The 21,697-nt window shown below is 42.9% G+C and overlaps 1 protein-coding gene across 3 annotated transcripts in view; it reads right to left on the reverse strand.

Moving 5' to 3' along the window:
* NCALD (neurocalcin delta) overlaps window positions 1–21,697 on the reverse strand; it is a 119,785-nt gene that overhangs the window by 23,836 nt on the left and 74,252 nt on the right. The window contains exon 2 of one of the 3 annotated variants that reach the window (XM_010709184.3): window positions 7,656–7,765. The exons of the other annotated variants lie outside the window; for them this stretch is intronic. The gene's annotated coding sequence lies outside the window, so the exon portion shown is untranslated. The remainder of the gene's footprint in view (window positions 1–7,655; window positions 7,766–21,697) is intronic. 3 annotated transcript variants of the gene reach the window in all.

A 21,697-nucleotide genomic window follows, 5' to 3' on the forward strand; every position in this document is an offset into this window, starting at 1 on the left:
TCTGCAAGATGAGCTTATGAGCAGCACTGGATGAACATTTTTTTCATTTCCATCCAACAGTGCTGCTGAGTTGACGTCAAAGTGCTTTGTGGAAATGTGTTGCATTCCGAAAAAAATTCTAGAAAAATGTCAGAATTAATTGTTTTAACTTTATCATTTCATTTTAACAAAGCTAAAAGTTTCAGGGTGACATTATTATTGATTTTGTTTTGACTTTTATATTAGATGTTAAATTTTGTACTACTACAGTTTTGACATTACTGATAGCACAATTTATTACCAGTGCAATGAAATGTGTTTCGGTGTTTCCAAATAATTTTTAAATTCCATCTCACTGGGAAATTTTGATGTTCGGTTCCAATTTGTAGTGAAAATAAATATAAATGTCAAAATTTCCTATGGATCGGGAATTTCAAATTCTAACCAGCTCTAATCAACAACAAAGCCATCTGCTTTGTGTTAATGACTTGGGGCAGTATGTAATACTGCAGAACAGGCTGATTTTCTGTTGCTCAGCATCGCTCGTGAAAGTCAGTGACATATGGCATGGTTTTAGCTCCCTGTTGCTTAGGGAAGTTTGAGGCCACTTCTATTCTTCATTCTATACTGCTACATTAAAGGAATTGGTCATTGAAACCCAAGATTTTCCTGTGAATGTATGAGAAAATATCCTCCCAGTGACATATGCACAGCCTACAGCCCCTACATCTGAAGGGATCTTGCTTAAGCAGCTAGATCCTTTCCAAACCACAGTACAGAAAGTTACTTTTATTTTGCAAAGACTTTAAACTGACAATTTAAATAAAACATGTTTCATAATAATTTCTTATTTTTTGAGAATTAGTAGGAAGACAAATCTTTGTGTCTGACAACTTCATTCAGATGAGTCATAGCTTGATTTCTATTTGAGAAGTTACATTGGCATGATGAACTTCAGTACTAACACAATAAAATAACATTTTGATACTACTTTAAGGCAACATCTATGCTATTTTTTCCTAAAAAATATTGAAAAAACAGTTGTCCCTAAAGTGGTCCAAAAATCCAGACTACTTGCTCAGCCATAACCCTAACTCATAAAATTTGCTGCATCACCTGAAAAGTTTCTTGTCAACAGGAATGCAGCTAGCTTTAGTGATGATGATATCCTCTCTTATTCTTGATGATACTCAGACAGGCAGATGGTGGATGTGACTCTACTCAACTCATCCAGAATTAAAATATCATCAGTGGAGAAAATGTTTTCCAACTAAAAGAGGGGACATTTAAAATGGATATAATTAAAAAGTTTTTTACAATCAGGGCAGTGAGGAACTGGAACAAGTTGCCCAGAGAGGAGACAGAAGCCCATCCCTGGAGACGTTCAAGGTCAGGCTGGAAGGGCTCTGAGCATCCTGATCTGGCTGTGTCCCTGCATACTGCAGGGGAGCTAATGTGTAAAGGTCTCTTCCTACTCAAACCATTCTGTTTCTTTGAACCTGTAAGCATGAGGTTTATCCTTCATAGCCATTTCAGCATAAAGAAAACTGTCGTATATATGAGGCCTGCACTGCTATTGCTGACAAGTTTTAGAGAAGCTCTATGCCCATTTTTAGAAGACAGCCAACATTCCCAGTGCTCTCCATGGGAGAGGTGAACTCTTCACTTAGCTGTACTCATTTGCACTCTCCAGGCACCCCATTTCTCACACAAGCAATGGAAAGAGGGAAGAGGTAACACTGAGCAGAGCTGGGATCCTCATGACATGTGCTTGGAGTACCAGCTTCTCTTCTTTCTATAAGGCAAGTGGCCTGGAAGGACACCCCAAGGTTCTGGGGTAAACAACTAGCATTTCATGTGGACACACTGCCTTCTCTGGCACCTACAAGCACAATTTGTGTACTGTCTTTTTGGAACGTTTAGTTTGGGTACGATATAACGGCTGCTAGAAGATTTGTGCTCATTTTGTAAGTAAGAATGATGTCCAGTCCTGACAACATGCTGTGAAAAACAGGCCCATGTCATACCCGACTGCTGTTTCTTGTAAAACATAGTGTGTTGCCTGATTTTAGAAATTACTCAACAGGAATGAATTTGAAGCTTGAACAACATGGTAAAGGTCGGTAAGCAAACTGCCTTAAGAGGCATAGAAAAACATTTTACAAATTAAGTGCAAAAATAATTTCTTGTGTTCTGTGTCCATCTCTCTCACACACGTATGGACATGTTGTATAATCTGTATCTTCTTACTATTGCTTTTAGCAGTAGGCAAAACGCTAGCAGTTCTTCGTATTAAGTGTAAGCAGTGGCTGCTCATATAAACAATACTGTTTGGGGAAGGAACCGTTGTAATGATATCTGTCATGCAGTCACAGTATAGACGATTTAATTTTCCTGCAGTAAAATAAAAATAATTGTGTATGTAAAAAATCAAGACATGTCCATATCTTTACATAAGGTGCAGTGGGGAACACTGTATAAAAACTAGAACAGAAAATAGACTGAAAAATCTGAATTATCTGTTTGAATGTCTTTGTGCTACCACTGAAAATCCTTTTCCATAAAACCGAGATGAACTTCTCCAAAAATGAATGGGTTTCTGCCTTCATTATTTACATCCTCTGAGGACATAAACAAAGTTCATCAAATAACTGGTTTTGGACAAATGAATTTTTGTTTCATCACGTGAACAACAAACAATTTGTATCACTTTTGAAAAGTCTAAACCCATCATTCTTACATTTTCTATTATCTTTGAAAACACCCATGCCATATCGTTTCTTTTTACTTTTTCTCTATTTCTCTTTCTGCTACTAATGTTTCTTGGCATTGATGTTTCCCACATCACGTAGTGTACAGAAAAAGTTCACTAAAAATGAAGCACGTCATGACCAAAGCAATAGAATTTGGAAACCTTGGAAGTAGGACATTTATAGCACAAATTCTGCATCTCTCTCTCTACTGAAATAACCCAAAGGAAATAGGCATTTGATTTCCAGCAAACTATTACCACTTCATCCACCATAATTTCATGTTGCTCTTTTTATCTTAATGGTGGATTACCAGTAATGCTACCACTAGGAGCAGTTTCTGAACTCCTTACAGCACCACCGCCAGCATTTGATTCCCATATTAGTGATCTTATTTGTTTTCTTGGGAAACAGCACTCCTCAGACATGGAAAGAAGTGGAAGTACATGTGAGTGGGAGAGATTCTGATTCTGATTAGATTCCATTAGCCTGTAGGTAGTGGAAATTTCATCTGTTACATGATGGCCAACAATACAGATCCATTCATGCACTCTGTGCATTTACACAATCATAATCTCAAAAATAGAGATCTCAGTCTCTGACCTTATTGGTTCCAAATTTCTTTTCTTGTGGTGCACCCCAAACAATCTTCTTTCTACAGTAACCTTAAGTTCTTGCATTCTTGGTATCATGCCTTAGGAAAAATAAGAGGCTTCATACTTGAAATGTCTGCCTCTTGCTGTGTGCTACACATAGCTTTTAAGATGTCCTGAAAGAATCTTTAGTTGACACTTCTCTCTTCACCCATAATTTGTGTCCCAACCCACTCCCCAAACAGTCCCCACTTCCACTCATTTCAGGCAGAGAATATTTCCTAATTCTCTTCTCTACTACCAATGTTATGAAAATCAGTGAAGATCCACTGCTCAGAAAAGTGTAAAAGCTGAAGAATCAGCCCACTGTTTGCAAAGTGCCATATAAAATCACCATACAAATTACTTATTTGATAATAACAGCACATCCTGTTCCACAAAACATGTCTCATATCTTAATGTTCTAATGACTTCACTGGAAAGTCACTTAAATCAGTGAGCAAGGCAGTGATCCTCCTGTGAATTGCCAAAAGAATCCTCCAAAAAAGATTAAGAAATTGTTAACTATGAAAGTGGATGTAGAACTTCAGATGTTCGACTTGCTTTTTCTGTATTAAATGAAGGGTGCTCCCCATGAGACTTACTGCTTCATGAGCACTCTAGCAAAACAAGACATTCACGAAGAAACAGTATATATGTCATGCAAGGTGCTCTACAATCTGTCACTTTGTTAAATTCAAATAGGGATGTTTTCACATTAGTCTCCACAGAATGATAAAACAGTCACTTATCACCAGTTTACCACCCAGCACTTCATTAGATTCATTTGATCTCAATCTAAATGAGAGACGTAACTATCATCATATCAGGAGCACAATTCAAACCCACACATCGTTCATTCATTTGTGATCAGATGGGAACTGGTTGCAGTGATCTCATAACGCTTTGTGAAACCTTTTATCACCAGAGCCTGTCATTCCTCTGATTTTTTGAAGGTTGGCTGTGCAGTTGGTTTACAAGTATTCAAAAAAATTAAAAAAAAAAAGGAGAAAGAAAAAAAAACCCACACTCGACAACGTTGGAGAAATGCCAGAATTTTCTTGGAAATTTCCTTGATGAAGGAGTAGGAGTGAGATAGAGCAATATCTTTGATTTTGGCAGCAAATCTTTCTTCTGGCAACTTCATTAAACAGTCATTCCCACTTTATGATTTATCAGCACAGAGCTGGCATTTCTGAGTGTGACTGATGATCCTCCCTCTGCTCACAAAATTAGAAACATCAATAATTCTTAGATTAATTGCTCAGAAAATTTCCAAGAGGCAAACATTTCCTTATTTTTAAACCCTTGTTTTCTGCTGTAGTCAAAGCAATAGAGGCCAAAGTTCAACTGCATGTACTCCACTTAAACGATGGGATCTCTCTATTCTGAGATTTATATGTGTGCAGAAACGTGTGCATCAGTGCTATGTGGGTGGGGAAATTCTGTGGTGAGCCCTCAGTTCCCAGACCCTGAATATATTCTGACATAACTCACAGTGGCCTGGAAGCAGTCTTTCCCTTGTATCTATATTTTCTTTCAAGTGAACATGGAATATATGCATGTTAGGACCTCTAATGGGGATTACCAAGTGCAAGAAATATGAGTGTGTGGAAGAGGATCTGTGTTCCCAGGTGCTGGCTCAGCCATAATGAAGATCTGAACATGGCTGCTGAGTGGTAAAAAAAAGTCTGTATTAGCCAAGATGTGAGTATCCATGCTGGCAATGGCATGCTCTGCTGGTGTACTGGCACAACAGCAGTAGTCACACCAAGCACGGAGCTGGAAGCTGTGGAGCTGCCAGGAAATGATGCAAGTCTCCCCACTTTTTCCCTACTGATCACGCAAGGAAATAAATGTATTTCCAAATAAGATCTGTGTGCACTTCTACACTCATTGTTGAGATATGCATTTGGAAATCTTGGTTCAATTTCGGACTGGAAGTCTATTTTTGTACTTCTGGAAGGATCCTTATGCTACTCCTTAGTAGAGTGCCATTGGGTAGTTCTCAACAGCACAAAGGCATGGGTCTTCACCTTCCTTTGCAAATTAAATGGATAGAAAGGAATCAATACTGCAGCACTGCATAAAAAGCCATTAAAACACTGCTAACAAGCCAAATTTGTGAAAGAGGTTTTCCCAGATCTTTTATTTGACTATACCTAATAATGCAAAAGTGAATGGACTTTCACAGATACCTCGAACACTCATACAAAAGTAGTGAGCCCCAAGTAAAATGTTATGTTTTCTCCATCTAGATTTCAACATGTAACCTCATCAGTATAACATGAAAGATGCACTCGATTTTTTCCCAGGATATAAATTAATCTAGAAAAACCTTTATCTACCTTACAAATCTCCTAGGGCAGAGATATCCATCCACTCCTGTGTTTGTTGTCTGTTTCTTGACTGGTGACAATCTAGTCCAACTCCCCTGCAATGAGCAGGAACACCTGTCCTGATAAGAGTCTGTCTCCTTCTTTCTTATAGCCCTGCTTTAGATACTGAAAGGCTGCTCTCAGGGTTTCCCAGGGCCTTCTCTTCTCCAGGCTGAAGAGCCCCAGTTTTTCCAAAGCATTATCAGTTAAGAGGCTCAAGTTATTCCCCCTATGCACACACCCAAGGCATTGTTTTCCTTTTACCTTTCCTTGCCAACTTCCTTTTACCAAGGCAGAAGGTTGGCAGAGCTGGGCTGCCCAACCCAAGCACTTGACCGTGACTTGGGGACGAACCCTAAATGCTCTCTGCACCAGGCAACACATGTGGCCTTACTCTGAGCACGGCATGGACTGTCCAGTCCCTCATGGAGTCACTAGCACAGACAGCTGGTATTTTGCACGTTCCACCTAGAAACCAGTTTTATTATTTGTTAAATAAACATCAGCACTTTTAGACACAGGTTTAAAGTGGGTTCAAAGTAAACAAGGAGATTCAGAAAAGATGAGGCAGCTCAGGGCTATGATTGCATTATTTGTTCTTCAGAATGCGAGTGATGCTCAAAGAAGGCAGCCTTCGTATGCAGTAGTAGGACTAGAGAAACAATTAAAGGATCTACATCTTGATATGATGTCTAAACAGAATGATTCTGTCTCTTATTTCTGAGACATTCTATATGTAATATTCTGAACTACCAACATACTAATGGTCAGTGTGATGAAAGAATAGTGTGTTTAAATTTGTATAACCTTACTCTATAACAGACGTATATGTTACACACCAGGTACAGGCTGTTTTTTCCAGTATTGTCTCCAGAATTCAAACTTAAGCAAAGCAAATAACTGATGCAAAGAGGGACAAAAATGTCATTACCAAACTCAGCAGTATGTTGTTTCCTAAAACAAAGCAACATATTAGCTTTGAAAGTAGTCTACTCCAGAAAGCATAGTTCTGTTGACTTTTCTTTTGCAGAAGCCTATCTCAGTGGCTTACCATTGTATTCTACATTCAACAGCCACTTGAGAAGTCTCATTTTTCATCTAGGCATTCTGCATCTCTTATATTTTCTAAAACCATTCATTTCCAAATCTAGCTGATAACAAAAGTGAAATTTACTAAAGTTAGATAGAAAAATATCTAGATCATCATATTCACAGCAGAAAATAAGGCTCCTCAGAAACATACTGAGATCCTACTTAAAATGCATGGTAATCACCACAGAACAAGAATGCTTGGATGCAACTTATTTCCAGGAATTATACACAGGTGGGATTACCCAAAAAAGGAAGTTTTCCAGATATTTCCTGAGATGTTCACAGACCCATTGTTGAGTAAATAGGTAAATATGAACTTATGGAACAGTAATATGTGTAAGCCTTTTTGTACACTCCCACATACATATTCTCAAAATGTTCAGGGAGGAGAGCCATGGTGAGATACAGGAAAGTTCTATAGATTTGTAAATAAAAGCTCTCTCTGTATTTAAGGAAGCACTGAATGAACGCTTCAGGGATGCACAGCTTCTGAATCATGAGCAGATTCCTCTCCAAAGTGATCTCATTCACAAAGGGATCCTGCTCACGAGTTTCTTGCAACCAGTTCCCAAAATGAAGAATAAAAGAAAGTCACATCTCACTATATTAATATATATGCTCCGATGATATAAAAACAGATGTAAGCTAAAACATTTGAGAAATGAAAACAAAGATCGCCTAAATTCTAACCTTCTCAGCATTTGGCTGAAAATTCACCATTATATATTGATGTAATATACATGTGTGTATACATAAATACAACACATATTCACAATATAACTGAGTTCAGCCATCAAAGTGGCTTTGCACAGAATTGACTGCACCTTCACACGCCCTTGGAGCTGCAGGTCTGCCGAGTGCTGCAGAGATGTGAGCAGGAAGCACGCAGTGGGAAGCAGGTGCTGCAAGCTGGGCTCTGGCCTCTCTTCCTTGGCTAGAAATTAAAAATGTGCCTTAAGTAAAGGACCTTCTGGAAATGTGCTGCTCACTGGATGCACCCTTTCTTCAGTGATGATGCACTGGAACAGGTTGCCCAGAGAGGATGTGGATGCCCAATCCCTAGAGGCATTCAAGGCAAGGCTGAATGTGGCTCTGGGCAGCCTGGTCTGGTGGTTGCCCAGAGCAGGGGTATTGAAACTAGATGATCTTTGATGTCCTTTTCAACCCAGGCCATTCTATGATTCCGTGATTCCTTTCTTTCTGACTCCATGGATATTACATTTCTGGTCTATCTAAGTAACATTATTTCTTTCCTACATCAAGGCTCAGAAGCATGGCATTAAGCTCTGGCAACATTTACAGTAAGTCTGCAGCAAGATGCTATTCTCGTAGAAACAATCAGTTCCCGAGGCCCCAAGTTCATACCCTTGACAAATGGACTCAGTGCCACCACAGAAACAACACTTCCTCTGAGAAACAGGTGAATGGGAAAGCATAAGGAAAATAGAATTTTGGGTAGAGTGCTACAGGCATGAAATAGCGGGAAGGGTCACATTTAATTACGTAGACTGTATGGACTTTTACAGTAATACAATGGATTGCAACTTAGCTAAACAATTGTGCAGCCAAAAATAAAAAGAAAGACCTGACATTCATTCTGTGCCTGCTGAAAGCAGCAGAGTCTACTGGACAGGCAGCCCACACCCTGGGTCCTCCTCCTCAGCTGTTCCCTGCTGCCCGTGGCAGAGAGGCCTGGGGATGCTACAAGTCTATGTTGCACAGAGAGTGCGAGGAGCGGCTCTACACAGAGTGCACTTCTCACTTTGTGGCTCTCTGCAGACACTGATCCTGATCAAAACACCCTACGTCAGCATCTCCATTTCCATGTGGAGTTTTGGTGAGAATCCCATTCTGGATTTCCCACTGTAGGCTGCATTCTGCTTTTGTGGAAAAGGAAACGCTGTCTGTTGCCCTGTTCTACGTAAGCTTTACATCAATATTTATCAAAAGAATCACTGCTGAGATTATTGAGGGTTAATTTAAATTAGCATCAGCACTGGCTAGAGCAAATTCCAACATTAAGAGGAGCCAGGCTACAACTGCAAGACAACAAAAACTCATCAGTTGTCAAAAAAGTGATACCTGGCAGCTTCAAGTCAAGAATATATGTACTAAAGGGTGGAGGCAAGTGGCTTTGAACTAGAGCAGCCATCTTCAGAAGGCAACAAGAGGGCCTTCTGAGTGAAGCAACTGTCTTCAAAAGGCAACAGAGAGCCTGAATACACAGGGCATTCATCTTTCCAAATCTTCAGTCCATCAAGGAAGATTTTGATGGAGAGCTCAGGAACAGCTCAGTAGGAAACAGGCCCTATTCATTTCAGCACTGAAAATAAAGGCAAGATAAAAAGTAAAAGTAAGGTCTCTCCACTGAAACCTGCTCAAGTCAAACAGCTGTAAGTCCCTGCTCCAGTACTGTTTGACCTTGGAAGTGCACAGACATCAAAGGCTGTCTTCTTAACATATTTTTTCAGTAGAATTCAAGTTGTACAGCAGTGTCAATAGGGCTCACCACCTACCTCATACACGACCACTCTGGTGATGAGGGAACAAGTTGTTCCTTTAGCTTGAGACTCTAACAGGGAGGTGTGAACAAGGAGAATACAAGCTTCCCACAAAATGCTGCAGTCACCATCACTTAGAGAGTGAGCGTTACGCATAGGCCTTATGGCACTTGCCACATTCACATTTCTCTTCTCATTAGCTTTGGCTTTTAGGAGTATTTCTTAAATCTCAAGGACAAAAGAAGCATAAATCATTAATTTGCCCTGAGGGCAGAATGATCCAGTGGGACAAGAAATTCTGATTTCATAAAATGAACCTTGCAGAAAGCAGAGATCAGGAATTTGGGCTCCTTATGGCCTAGCACTATATGCCCAGTCATTCTGTATATTATATCTGAAATAGGAGTTTGATGCCTTGTGCTGAACCTTTTAGGCAACTTTTGTGCTTGTGCACAAGGCAGTCACAGTCATCACTGTGTCTCCAGTGAAGTTCAAGGAAAGAGATTTCTTCTCTTAAAATGGCAAAATTTCCTGTTGTAAATCCAAAGCAACAGACTTTTCCTTGGACTTCTCAGAACTGTGTGCTCCTGGGCAAAGAGCAATATCAATGGCAAGGAATGGTTTGAGGAAAGATTAGGGTGCTCCAAAGGCCATGATAAACAGCCCAAGAACAACTGAACAGACCATATGCACTGCAGTTCCATTGCCTGAACAGCCTCCTGGGCACCTTTTGTTTCTTCACAAACCAGAAGTGCTGTGATGTGGTGGTGAAGAAGCTTCTTGTGAGGTCTCGTATTTTGATAAATTGTGAAGGTTTATCCACACGAAGTACTCCTACACCCACAGTGTCAGGAAGCTTCCCAGGAGAGTCTGAAGAACTTGCTCCATCCTTTGAGATGACAATCGCTTGGGACTACTTTTCTGAAAGAGTGGTCAGGCACTGGAATGGGCTGCCCAGGGAGGTGGTGGAGTCACCGACCCTGTAGATGTTCAAGGAATGTTTGGACGTTGTGTTGAAGGGCATGCTCTAGTGAGAACTATTGGTGATGGGTGGATGATTGAACTGGATGATCTTGTAGGTCTTTTCCAACTTTGGTGATTCTATGATTTTATGAATGGCCATGACGAGTATTCCTACAGAATGATTTTCTTCTGCCCCTAACTACTGCTGATATCAGTCTTCAGGATGTAAAGAAACTGGTTTCCTCACCCCTACTTACAAGTTGTGGATGTATGGCATGCATGCTGCACATATTAATTGCCTTTTGTTATTTTTCTCTTGGAAAACTATAAATAATAAAAAATGGATTTTCTACTGAAGACTTTGAATATCAGCTGTACTTCAGCAAATGGAATAAGAAGAAAATAATTAAACATCTGCTCTTTCACTCCTATTAGTGACTGTTAAATAGCCAGAATATTCTGAAGGTTGTGACCATGGCAACAGACAATAGTTTAAGAAAAGGAAATATCTGCAGCTATAATTCAACATGAATATTGCTCATCTCCTTCCAAGAGTTGGAAGTTTGCAATTGGAACCTCAATGGGTGCTACGGCTATAATTTCTTCATATTTATGTTTATTGCGAGACACTATCGTTTATAAGAGCACAAAGTGGCTCAGGTACCAAATCCAGTCTTACTTGAAGGAAGAAAAACGACTGTTTTTTGGCAACGGACTGGAGGATTTGCTGGAAAATGTTTTTGTAGACAGTGACAGAGTGCTGTGGTGGAAGTGGGCCAGGTCTTCCCTGTCATGGAGCTGACTGGCTCCCTTAGGTCAACAAAGTCACAGCTGCTTACACCAGAGTGAATCCCAGCAGCTGGCAGCAGATTTTCTGCAGGATCCCGAAGAACTGAGCCTGGAGATCTTGGTTCAACCAGGAATGAACTGATGGATACTGATGAGAGTCCAAATAATTGTAGGCCTGCCTTAACCAAACCTGCTTACTGTCTGAATACCTCCTGTGCCCAAATACCTCCTTTTCACTCTCCTGCCTGGGGGTGGGGAGTTCCTTGGGCATACACAGGTGGAGGGGAAAATGGTCTCTCATCCAATTGAACTCAAAATAAAAAACAGAGCTCAGGATGAGCTGAGGCAGATGTGGCAAAGGATGACACAAATGTTCTGCACCCGGAGTTGTTGCTTACTCCTCTCCTCTTCCTCAGGAGCTGACTAAAAGGTTTGAAACTGCTTTCACCAAGAGCCAGCAGTGAAGGAAAGGGTTTTTCTGAATGCAGAGGTTATCTGCAAGTTTTATGCAGTTGTGGGTCAGCTGTTTCAAAGAGGAATTGTAAAAAATGTTTGTGTTGACCAAAGAGTCCGGGCAAGATTCAACTGGCTGATATCAGCCACAGTTCATAAAGAAACCGCTGACGCTCCTCTTTGAAATGCGGTCATGATGAAATGTACAAAAGAAATGTCTGAAACGTTTGACAGACAAAACATGGGGAGCTGGTCATGGTGAACTCAGCTAAAACCATCAACAGGAGGCTTCCTGAAAACCTGATCTGGGGCTACACCTACAGCTAGGTGAACCACAGCTGCTGTGAACAGGTAGTAGCTGCTTTCTGTATGAGAAGTAACCAGGGACAGGATGGGAGTGCCTGAAAATGTTGTATTTTTGTGTGATTCCCTTTACAATGCACTGTAAGCACTCAGAAGGCACAAACAGAACTAACTTATTTGGATTTAAGTCATATAGAAGAAATGTGCATTTGCTTCTAGGGGTTTTCACGATAACAATGTTCTACCATCAGTTAACTATGGATACTTTTAGCAAACTATTTGGAGTATCATGCATTTGGGTCTTCATAAAAGAAGACAACCTAATCAACACAATAATTTATTTTGACCTGATCAATTACAGCCCCCAAATGATGTTAAAATAGCACACACAGAACACACGTTAGAGCCTAGAATGTAAATGTTACCTTTTAAAATATGAAGACAACCAAAAGCAAAGTCTGGAGCAGCCTGCAAACTTCCCTAACATGACCAAGAGAAATAAATCTACTCCTACCAACTGTACATGGAATTCATGCCTGTGGTTTTTAACAACACCATCCTTGTAGCATGGCCAGATGAACAACTTAATTCAGTTAGTTAAGTTGCATAAGAGACTCTGTCCCGCTAGCAACACAGGGCAGCTTGATCTTGAGTGAAAATCAGTGGCGCATTAAGACCTATGATGTTTTGTGGGGGAACACCTGGCTGCCTCCTTGCACAGCTGCCCCATGCACACACAGACACTGCTTTCCCCAAGTCCCAACCACACCATAGCACAGTCATCACCGTCTGAGGCCGCAGAGATGAACAAGGTCAAAGGCTCCTCCCCTGAGATCCAAGCTGTCATCCAACTTGAAATGACCAGCCCTTAAGGTTTCGTTGTCAGCTGCAAAATCTCTCCCTAAATTGCTCCCACAGCAGACCCATGGGAACTGAGAAATGCTAGACTTCCATCCAACCTCATGCCATTCTGTGTTTTCACACAGCCCTTTACCTTCTGCAAGCCCAGCGAGCTCTCTGCCTGCTACAACCATGCCGTGGGCTGTTCTCTTCCTTCTGTTTCTTATCATAGAATTATAGAATGGTTTGGGTTGGAAGCCTACCCAGTTTCAACCCCCTCCACCCTGGGCAGGGCTGCTACCCATCAGAGCAGCCTGCTCAGGGCCCATCCAACCTGGCCTCGAATGCCTCCAGGGATGGCGCATCCACAGCTTCTCTGGACAGCCTGTGCCAGGTTCTGGCTTGCTCTTCAACCTTCAGCCCACAGGATTGAGCACCTCCTGTGCCATCAGTACTCATTTCCTAGACCAGGAGTAGGTGTCCCCAGAGCAGAGGGAGAGGGAGATGCTTCTTGTTACTCTTTTCAAAGCCCTTCTCCAAGCTCTACTCTACATGGCCTTTCACATGAGCTGCTAAGAGTGGCAGCAGATGCTCATACCCACAGGGAGGGGAGTTTTAGTGCTGCTCTATTTCCTTCCCTGCAAGATTCACATTCAGAAAACGAGCGATCACCTGTGGGAGGGCTTTCTTTTCTGTTCCGCCAAAGTATTGGAAATCAAATGGAGTGCACCTCAAGGCCTCACTTCACTGGAGCTTTTATCTTTCAAAATTAGGTTAGCAGATTTGTTTCTACAGTGGCTTAATCTCAGAGAACATCATCTGTGCACATGATGGACTGGAATATGGACTAATTCTGTCAATATAGTGACTGCCTGAATCTTATTGCCAGGTACAAGGAATTCAGCCCTTCCTTTGAGATGTTAAGCAGGAGGAGAAAAGAAGAGGAGAGGAGAGGAGAGGAGAGGAGAGGAGAGGAGAGGAGAGGAGACCTGGGGTCCCAGCTTACATTCAGTCATCCCTTTACCACAAACATATCCAAAGCCCTGCAATGGGTCTATCTGTGTCCCACGTCAGCTGAATTCAGGGCTGAACTCAGCATGGAACTTCCTTGAAGGAGTCTTCCTCTGGACACTGACACTCAGAGCCTCTGGCGTTGCTTGAACAGAGCAATGGGACTAGGCTGGATCAGAGCATGTGCACAGAAACACACCAAATGCTCCAAACCTAGAAACAGCCGTAACAAGTTAGATCTCATGACAGGAGTTCAGGAGGTGACCATTTCAGTATCGAGTCCTCCACATTACTTGCCTACACACAGCAGCAGGAATCCAACTCCAGCTACAGGAACCTGAATTTAGCTGTCTCCATACAAGCTGTGGAAGACCATCACTGGAGTCTGGGGAGTGACTGAGCAAACCCCAAATTCATTGGCTGATTATAGGCAAAAACAGAAATATTGGAGGATAGTTTCACAAAACGGCTTGGGTAGAACACAGACTCAGTTTGCTCTACACCCAGTGTCAAATGAAATTATATCATTTGTTGTCTTGGAGTTCCTTAAATTGGTCAGAAAGAGCTGGAAAATGCAGCCTCATGTCAAATTAAAGCTTTTTCTGCCTCATTGCTCTGTTCAGGAGGCAAATCCTCAAATCAATTGTTCCTCAGGCTGTGCTAGGACAACTGCCCACCAATAGAGTTAAATGGAGCCCGGAGTGCCAGGGGAGCTCCTGCCCTTGGTTTTAGATTACCTTAGATGTAGGGGCCTAAGGGGAAGGATTGTGAGCCAGCCCTCCACATGCAATGGTAAAAGCCTGTTCTTCAGATCCAAGAATATTCTGATGTTAATAAAAAAGCAAAACTATCACTCAGGGAACAGCCTTAAATAAAGATGGATTTGATTTTTCTAAAGGTGTTTCCTTATTTTTTTTAAAGAAGAATCATATACTCCTTATTTGTACAACACATTCAGAAGACCTTGCTAATAGCGCAGAGAGATACCCCAAACCTGAATTTTTCAAAGGAAGGAGGGCAAGAATTTCTTTTGCTGCCATCAAAAGGGCAGCCAAAGATTCAGTAATCTCCCCTCTCTTATTTGAGCCTAAAAGAGACGGAGCTCTGTTCTTCAGTTTGTGGGATGTCACCAAGTCCTCCAAAAGCCTCTAAAGCCTTTGGCACAGAGAAGAAAAGAAGACAGTCAGATCTTTGTGGGGAAATGCAGGGAGATGCTGGGGGAGAATACTGCAGTCTTAATTGCAGAACTATCAGGAATGTTGTTTTAGGACTACAGGATATTTATAGTCTCACCCATTTTGAATATAAAGGGTACAAACATCATTTTTGCTATTCCTCTAAAGGCCAATATCTAGGCAACACAGGCCAGAGCACAAAAGAATTTTCACCCCATTCCAATTTCCCATAAAAAAAAAACCCCACGTACTAAGCCTGAATAATGAGTTTAGTCATTTGAATCATGAATTTGGCTTTATAAGACGCTGGGAGACTGAAGCAGAGCAAAACACGTCTGCTAACACCCCGACTGGAGCACCACAATTGGCAAGTCCTGCTGAAGAGAGATCTCAGACTGAAGTTGTAGAAATGTTAGGGGTTAGAACTGAAGTTTCTTGGCAGAACTGACCTTATATGGAAGCCTCATAGAAAGCTTGGCTGCACTGGCTTTCAAACCAGCACATAAGGTTGTGTTTCTAATGGATATATATGTGTATACATAAAGGTTGATACAAAACCATTTGGGTGAAATCACAGTAAATAATTCCTTCTGGAGAAGTGCTGCACAGAACCAGATGTTTCCCCTTTAAGGGTAATGGTCTGAAGTGAAAGGGGAATTCTCAGGTAGAAGATGGTTTTACAATAGAGTTCTTCAAGGAGGAGACTCAGGATAGATCTTATTTAACATTTTCATTAATCACCATAACTCATAATCTCAGAGCAGTGCCTTTGCTGATGACACCAAGGTGGGAAGCACCATCAGCTGGAGAGCCAGGAGATCACACAAGAAGAACAGAATGACAATCGTGTCTTGGAAAGGGATCTGAAATCACTGGGGATGCAGTGGAGGGCAGCTAGGCCAAATAAGGGAAAGGAAAGCCTGAGCAAGCAGAAGAGATCAGGAGCACTCAGCTGTTTAGCCTAGCTAAAGAAAGTCCAGGAGGGGATATGTTTGTAGTCTATAAATACATCTGAGGGGGTAAACACTAAGGAAGGAGAAAAGCTATTTAAACTGAGGGACAATGCTGGCACAAGAACAAATGAGTATAAACTAGCCATGAATAAAGTTTGGCTGAGAATGAGAAGCAAATCTCTAACCACTGGAACAGAGAAGTCTGTGGAACATCCTTCTCCTCAGATGACAAGACAGAAGGCCTAGCTCATATGAAAAAGAAGTTTGAGAAATCCACAACCTGAGCTTTCGCGATGGTGTTAGCTGCACCAGGCTGGATGCCTCAGTAGAACCCTTTATGCCATATTCTCCTCTAGAAGAGAAAGGATATCTTAAAAACCAAACACGCTTCTCATTGCAGGCAGCACAGCAGGTGGCCAAGAGCAGAGACAAAGATTGAGTATTAGGAAAAATTTCTTCTCAGAAAGTGTGGCGAGGCACTGGCACAGGCTGCTCAGGGAGGTGGTGGAGTCACTGTCCTTGGAGGTGTTCAGGAAACACGTAGATGTGGCACTAGAGCACTCACAGGCATGGGCTGATGGTTGAACCTGATGATCTTATTAGTCTTTTCAACCTTAATGATTCTATGATTCTGTGATTTTCAGATGTTGGCGATACCTCTGCCTGCTCCTGTAGTGTGCATTCTCAAGAACATGGTGCAGAAGGAATGCGAGGACAGGGCTGTGAGTAGGTGGGCGACAGCCAGGGCACAGCTCATAGCCCAAGGAGAGCAGTGAGCTATGTTGGTTCAGGCATTAAGGAACATAAGAAGTAGTAAAACAGTTATTGTGGGAGATTATTTGAAATTAAGTTCTGGAAGTAACCCAATAAAACTCATAGCTAGTTGGGCTTAACACTGGAGTCAAGAGACTTTACGTAATATGTTATCCCAGTTTGAGAAATAAGCTTTCGTGTTCTGTAGAAAGGAAACCAGTTGCTCAGTTTCGGTTCAGTACTGATAAGGCAGATGGTAACCATTTTATTTTTAAAGTCAAAACAGGCTTTCTACAAAGCTTTTTTTTCCTTAATGTGATCCCTTCCTCTCCTACAGACAACACAGAAGCACTTTAATATCACGCAGCTTTCTCATCTGAACATCTCTGACCACTCTACAAAGGCTGCAGGGCCACATTTGCATTGCAGTGTTGGCTGAAGTGAAGAAGAGTTAGGAAAGGATTTTCTACCGCACCTGAGACTTTTTGCATCAGCTCATGCTGTGTTCCCGGACCGTCTGAGATCTGTTTTTGATGATCCCAAGGAGCTGAGCAGCTCCTGGGGCTGGATCTGGGGAGACTCACAAAGGGATGGGATGGGACACAGGAGGGACATGGCTGGAAGCTACTTTCTAGGCACTGCAGCATGACAGCTATGTCAGCAGAATGACATAACAGTGATGCTTTCACATGACTTCTCTGGATGTCTCAAGTATTATAAATGAGTGCTTTAAGGAACGCTGCCTCTACAGTGAACAACACCAGTCCTTGGGATGCTGCAGGGCATGGGAGATGGTTTATTCTGCTTTTAGCTATCAGGTGTTTCTGTGCATAGAGCCAGGAAGTTAGCCTATATGGAAGCTGTCAGCTACCTGCCTAACAGGGCAGCACAGAGTTGGAGGGGAGCTGTTGCTAAAGGACACAGCTTTGGGTTGAGTTTTTTCTTTTCCTCCCTGGAATTGCCGCTCTGGATGTGAAACAGCAGTAAAGCACAAAACAGTGGTGAATGGCAACAAAGCACTTCACTTTGTGAAATGGAACCTGGCCCTGCTCATGGGGCTGCAGAAGGAGAGGGGCACTGCTGTCCCCTGCTACCTGCTGAGCTCACCGAGGGCAGCATGAGTGGAATGGAACCAGTCGGAGAGAAGATCAGCAGCCAGAGCTCTGCCCACAATTTGGTATCACACCAATATCCTCAGGGCAGGAAAAAATAGCTGAGAACAGATACCACAATGCCTCACAAATTCATCTGACGCCGATTTCTCTCAGGGGACATGTAATGTAGTTAAGCACTGTTCCCATTAGATGCCCCAAATCTAATTAGTTTATGTAACTGCATTAGATGGAAAAGGTGCATGTTGCTGATAGCTGCTCAGTGGGAGCGTGCCGTAGATCTTTCTTTTGCCCACTTAAAATTAAAGTAATCTTTGTTGTATATTAGATTCAGCATCTCATAATGAAATGCAATAAAGATTCCTGGAGTAGATTGCATTTTTTCCCAATATGTTTAAACATATCTTATTGATTGGAGGAGGCACAGTTTTGGAAGTAATGTGCTTAAAAAAGCACCTGAGCAGTCCACACTCCTCCAGGCAAGTGCATGCATCAATGAGCACGTCCACAAGCAGTGCTGATCCTGTTGGTGCTGGGAGGCTGGAGGCTAGCAGCCGTAAGGCTGGCCAAGGGAAAAACACCTTGTCTGCACAGATAGAGTTAGCATGTTGTGAAACCTTGGTCAAAATTACTCATCTGCAAAATCAGATGGCTGACTTTGGTTGGTAAGGAATAGTAAGTGGTGATCTTCAGGGGAGAGACCGAAGCAAATGATGGCACAGAACAAGGAATGAAAACGATGGTGTGGCACACAGACAGTTGAAAGGACATTTATTGGAAGATGTGCTTTTAAACAGTCTGTGCTTTTAAACAGGAGCACATTTTGGTTAAAAACCCAGCAAAGTTGAGGAACTGTACATTAGAGCCAGATGCTCAGTAGAACTGGAAATTTAAGAAAGGTTCTGCTTTTTTTTTTTTTTTTCCCCCTGATGACGCCTGGAAGAAAAGCTTGTTTTTGGTTTTGTGAAAGAACTATTTCCCATTGTCTTTCAGAGTGCCATTTCGGTTTCACTGGAGGAGCAGCCGTGAGCATGCATGGTGGGATGCACAGGGCACATCTTTAATTACACCTCTCCTTCCCTGGGAGACAATTGCTCAGGGCTAATAAGGATTAAAACATACTCAACAACTCTGAAAAATGCCAATTTCTGCTTGCAAACAAAAGGGGAAAACTTTGTTGTTGCATGCACATGTTTGGGGGCTAACGGGAAGTAAAAATCCAACTGACTGTGCTTGGAAAGCTGTGGGGAAGGATACAGGTAAATGGTCCCCTGACTTTCTCAAAGCTCCATAGACACAATTCAAGGACAAAAACGTGGCTGTTGAATACAACACAAATAACATAGTGGGGGAAAACTGCACTGTGACATGTCCTTTGCTTTTTTGTCTCTCCCGACACTCAGGTGTTACGGTGAGAGCACAGAGACATCACTTCCCTCTTGCAGGGTCCCCTGACCAGGTATTAGGCACATTATTAGCATTGCAGAAGTGGGTAGTGCTGATGTCTGACTGAAGGGGGGAAGGGCATTTAACAGGTTTAATACAGATCATTCTGGAGAAACTGGAGAGGAGTGTAGCACAGGATACCCAAATCCGCAATTTTCACATCTTTAAAATAAATACAAGCAAATGCCTCTGAGTACATTCCTAGCACTGAAAAGCCAACAGGCAGGGAAATTCCCTCTTCCGTCTGCTAAATATCCTCACCCTTCCTAGGAGAGACCTTGTGCCATCTGCCACACAGGACAGGCCCAGCTGCTCAGACAGGGTACTAAACCCTCCCACACAGGAGGATGGGACTTGGCCAGGACCAGAGCTGTGCCAGGGATAGGAAGCAGTTTCAGTCCCTGAGCTCCAGTGCTGGGGATGTTCCCTACTGAGTTTGGTATGAATGCAGCCACTGCATGGCTGTTATTGCAGGACACCTGATAACTTGTCACATGCTTGAATATTAATGCTGAGAACCAAAAAAAAAAAAAAAGACTAACATTTGGGGAAGCAAGCTGTTACCTCTTGGTAAAGGGGTGTTGGAAGGGAATTGTGAGCAAGATGGCTTGAGGCACTGATGGTCCAGTCCCTCTGCACCCTGGATTTAGCAGCAGCACCTGCGTGAGCCACAGTGACTCATTTGGACACTCTTTGCCTGCTACATTTACAGTGACTCTCGGGCTTTCCATAGAGGCAGCTTCAAGTGGGGCTGAGCCAGGGTCCTGCATGCCAAAGCTCCCAGCAGGGAATCTGCTCTCCATCCCCCCCAGGTCTGTGCAGAGACAGCAAGAATGGGAAACTTCCCTCTCTCCACACAGTACTTGCATGCTTGGATGGCCACGGTGAAGGCAAACTGCTCAGACATAGCACAGCAAGCCACCACCGTGAACATTTGATTTTTAGGTTCTTTTTAGGTTCCTATGTTTCCCCTCCAAGTCCCCACTGGAAGACTGCCAGCACCCATTTCTGGTTCCTGAGCATGAGGGACATGGTGATAAGAAGGAGATGCCCCCGAGCAGCCTGGCTGGAAACCCCAGAGCAGCTGCTCCTCTGGGTCATTTTTCAAGCATGGGAACCCAAAGCCACCCTGGGGCTGCATCCCAGCTCAGTGGGGTATGAGACAAAATTGCCCCAGTCATGGGGAGCTGCCACCTGCCCTGTGGTCTGCCCTCAGCTTCCCGTGACAGGTGAGCACAGGCTCAATGCAGACACATGTGGGCACGCAGCCGTCCAGCTCTGGCTGCAGATCCCCCCTGCTCCCAGTCCTGGCTGCTCCTCTGGTTAAAATGTTATTTTGGGAAAGAAGTGAATAATTGGAACAGCCCTGGAAAAGCACAGGGAATTCAGCAAACAAAACAAAAGTAGCTATTTTAGACAAGGCCCCCAAGTGTAACAGTGACTTGCTTTAACTCCTTTCTCGCCTGAAGACTGTCCTCAAGTACAACTGGAAGACAATTTCAGGCATGTACAAACTCTATGCCTTAGATTCACCCTTAGGAAGAGATATGAGATACAGAAAGCCTTTGCTTTGTGCAGGAGGCTGGTACCCTCCCGAGTACATCGCTTCTACTTTTACATAGCTCCGCTTCTCATCTCTTGCTTCATAGGTAACATAGACAGCAGATGGCCCTCCTGCAGCAGTGCCCACTGCCCTGTGCTCCTGAACCACTCAATGGCCAAATGGTGCCATACGGGACTGACTCTACCAGCACCAGCCCTCAAACGCCTCTTGCAGCTCAGATTGGGGATTCTGATTAGGGAAATCTTCCAACACAGCAAGGGAGAACAGCAATTCTGATCACGTTCTCAATCTTTGGAAGTAAAATAATTGAAAGTGAGGGATCCTGCTTGCTCTGTCAGAGGTGTTCAAGCAAGAGAAGGCAGTGGTTAAGCTGAATGATGCATCCTTGGCCAGCCAAAATCCTGCACTCTTCTTGTTCATATCAACCTGTGAAAAAAGTCTACAGAAATGCAGAAATGTCCTTCAGATGAGGCTGTTTTAGAAGGGTCAAAGCAACTCCATATGAAAAACCCCATGCAAGAAAAACAGCTATGAATAGGACACTTGACAGACGGGTCCAGCGGACAACAGACTGTGTTTCTGCTGAGATATAATTGCTCTAATTGGGCTTGGGCTTGCTAAAATTGTAAAGTTAAAGAGGACTCTGCAATCAAGCTGCCATTCTGCACAAAAGAATAGTGTTGTGATAGAAACCACACAGCAGTTGGGGAAATAATCAGCAGCTTTGTGCTCACTGCCCCCAGCATCTCAGGCTGCCGCAAGGAGCAGTCACTCAGCGGAGCAGAGCACTCTGCCTGGAGTTGGAAGGGCGCAGGGCTGAACTGCTTCAGCCTCTCCAAGAGGTGCCTGACTGAAGCTCATGTTTAGGATGAGCTGGGTCTGTTGTGGCAACACCAGCAAGGGGAGAAGCTGGCCAGAATGCTCCCTGTACCTCCTACTCCAAGCCTCGCAGCCCTGGCGTGCACCTGCCTCCTGGTGTCCCCAGGCAAGGCCACACTGTCTG

The sequence above is a fragment of the Meleagris gallopavo genome, chromosome 3, assembly GCF_000146605.3.
Source record: "Meleagris gallopavo isolate NT-WF06-2002-E0010 breed Aviagen turkey brand Nicholas breeding stock chromosome 3, Turkey_5.1, whole genome shotgun sequence".
NCBI classification, from domain to species: Eukaryota; Metazoa; Chordata; class Aves; order Galliformes; family Phasianidae; genus Meleagris; species Meleagris gallopavo.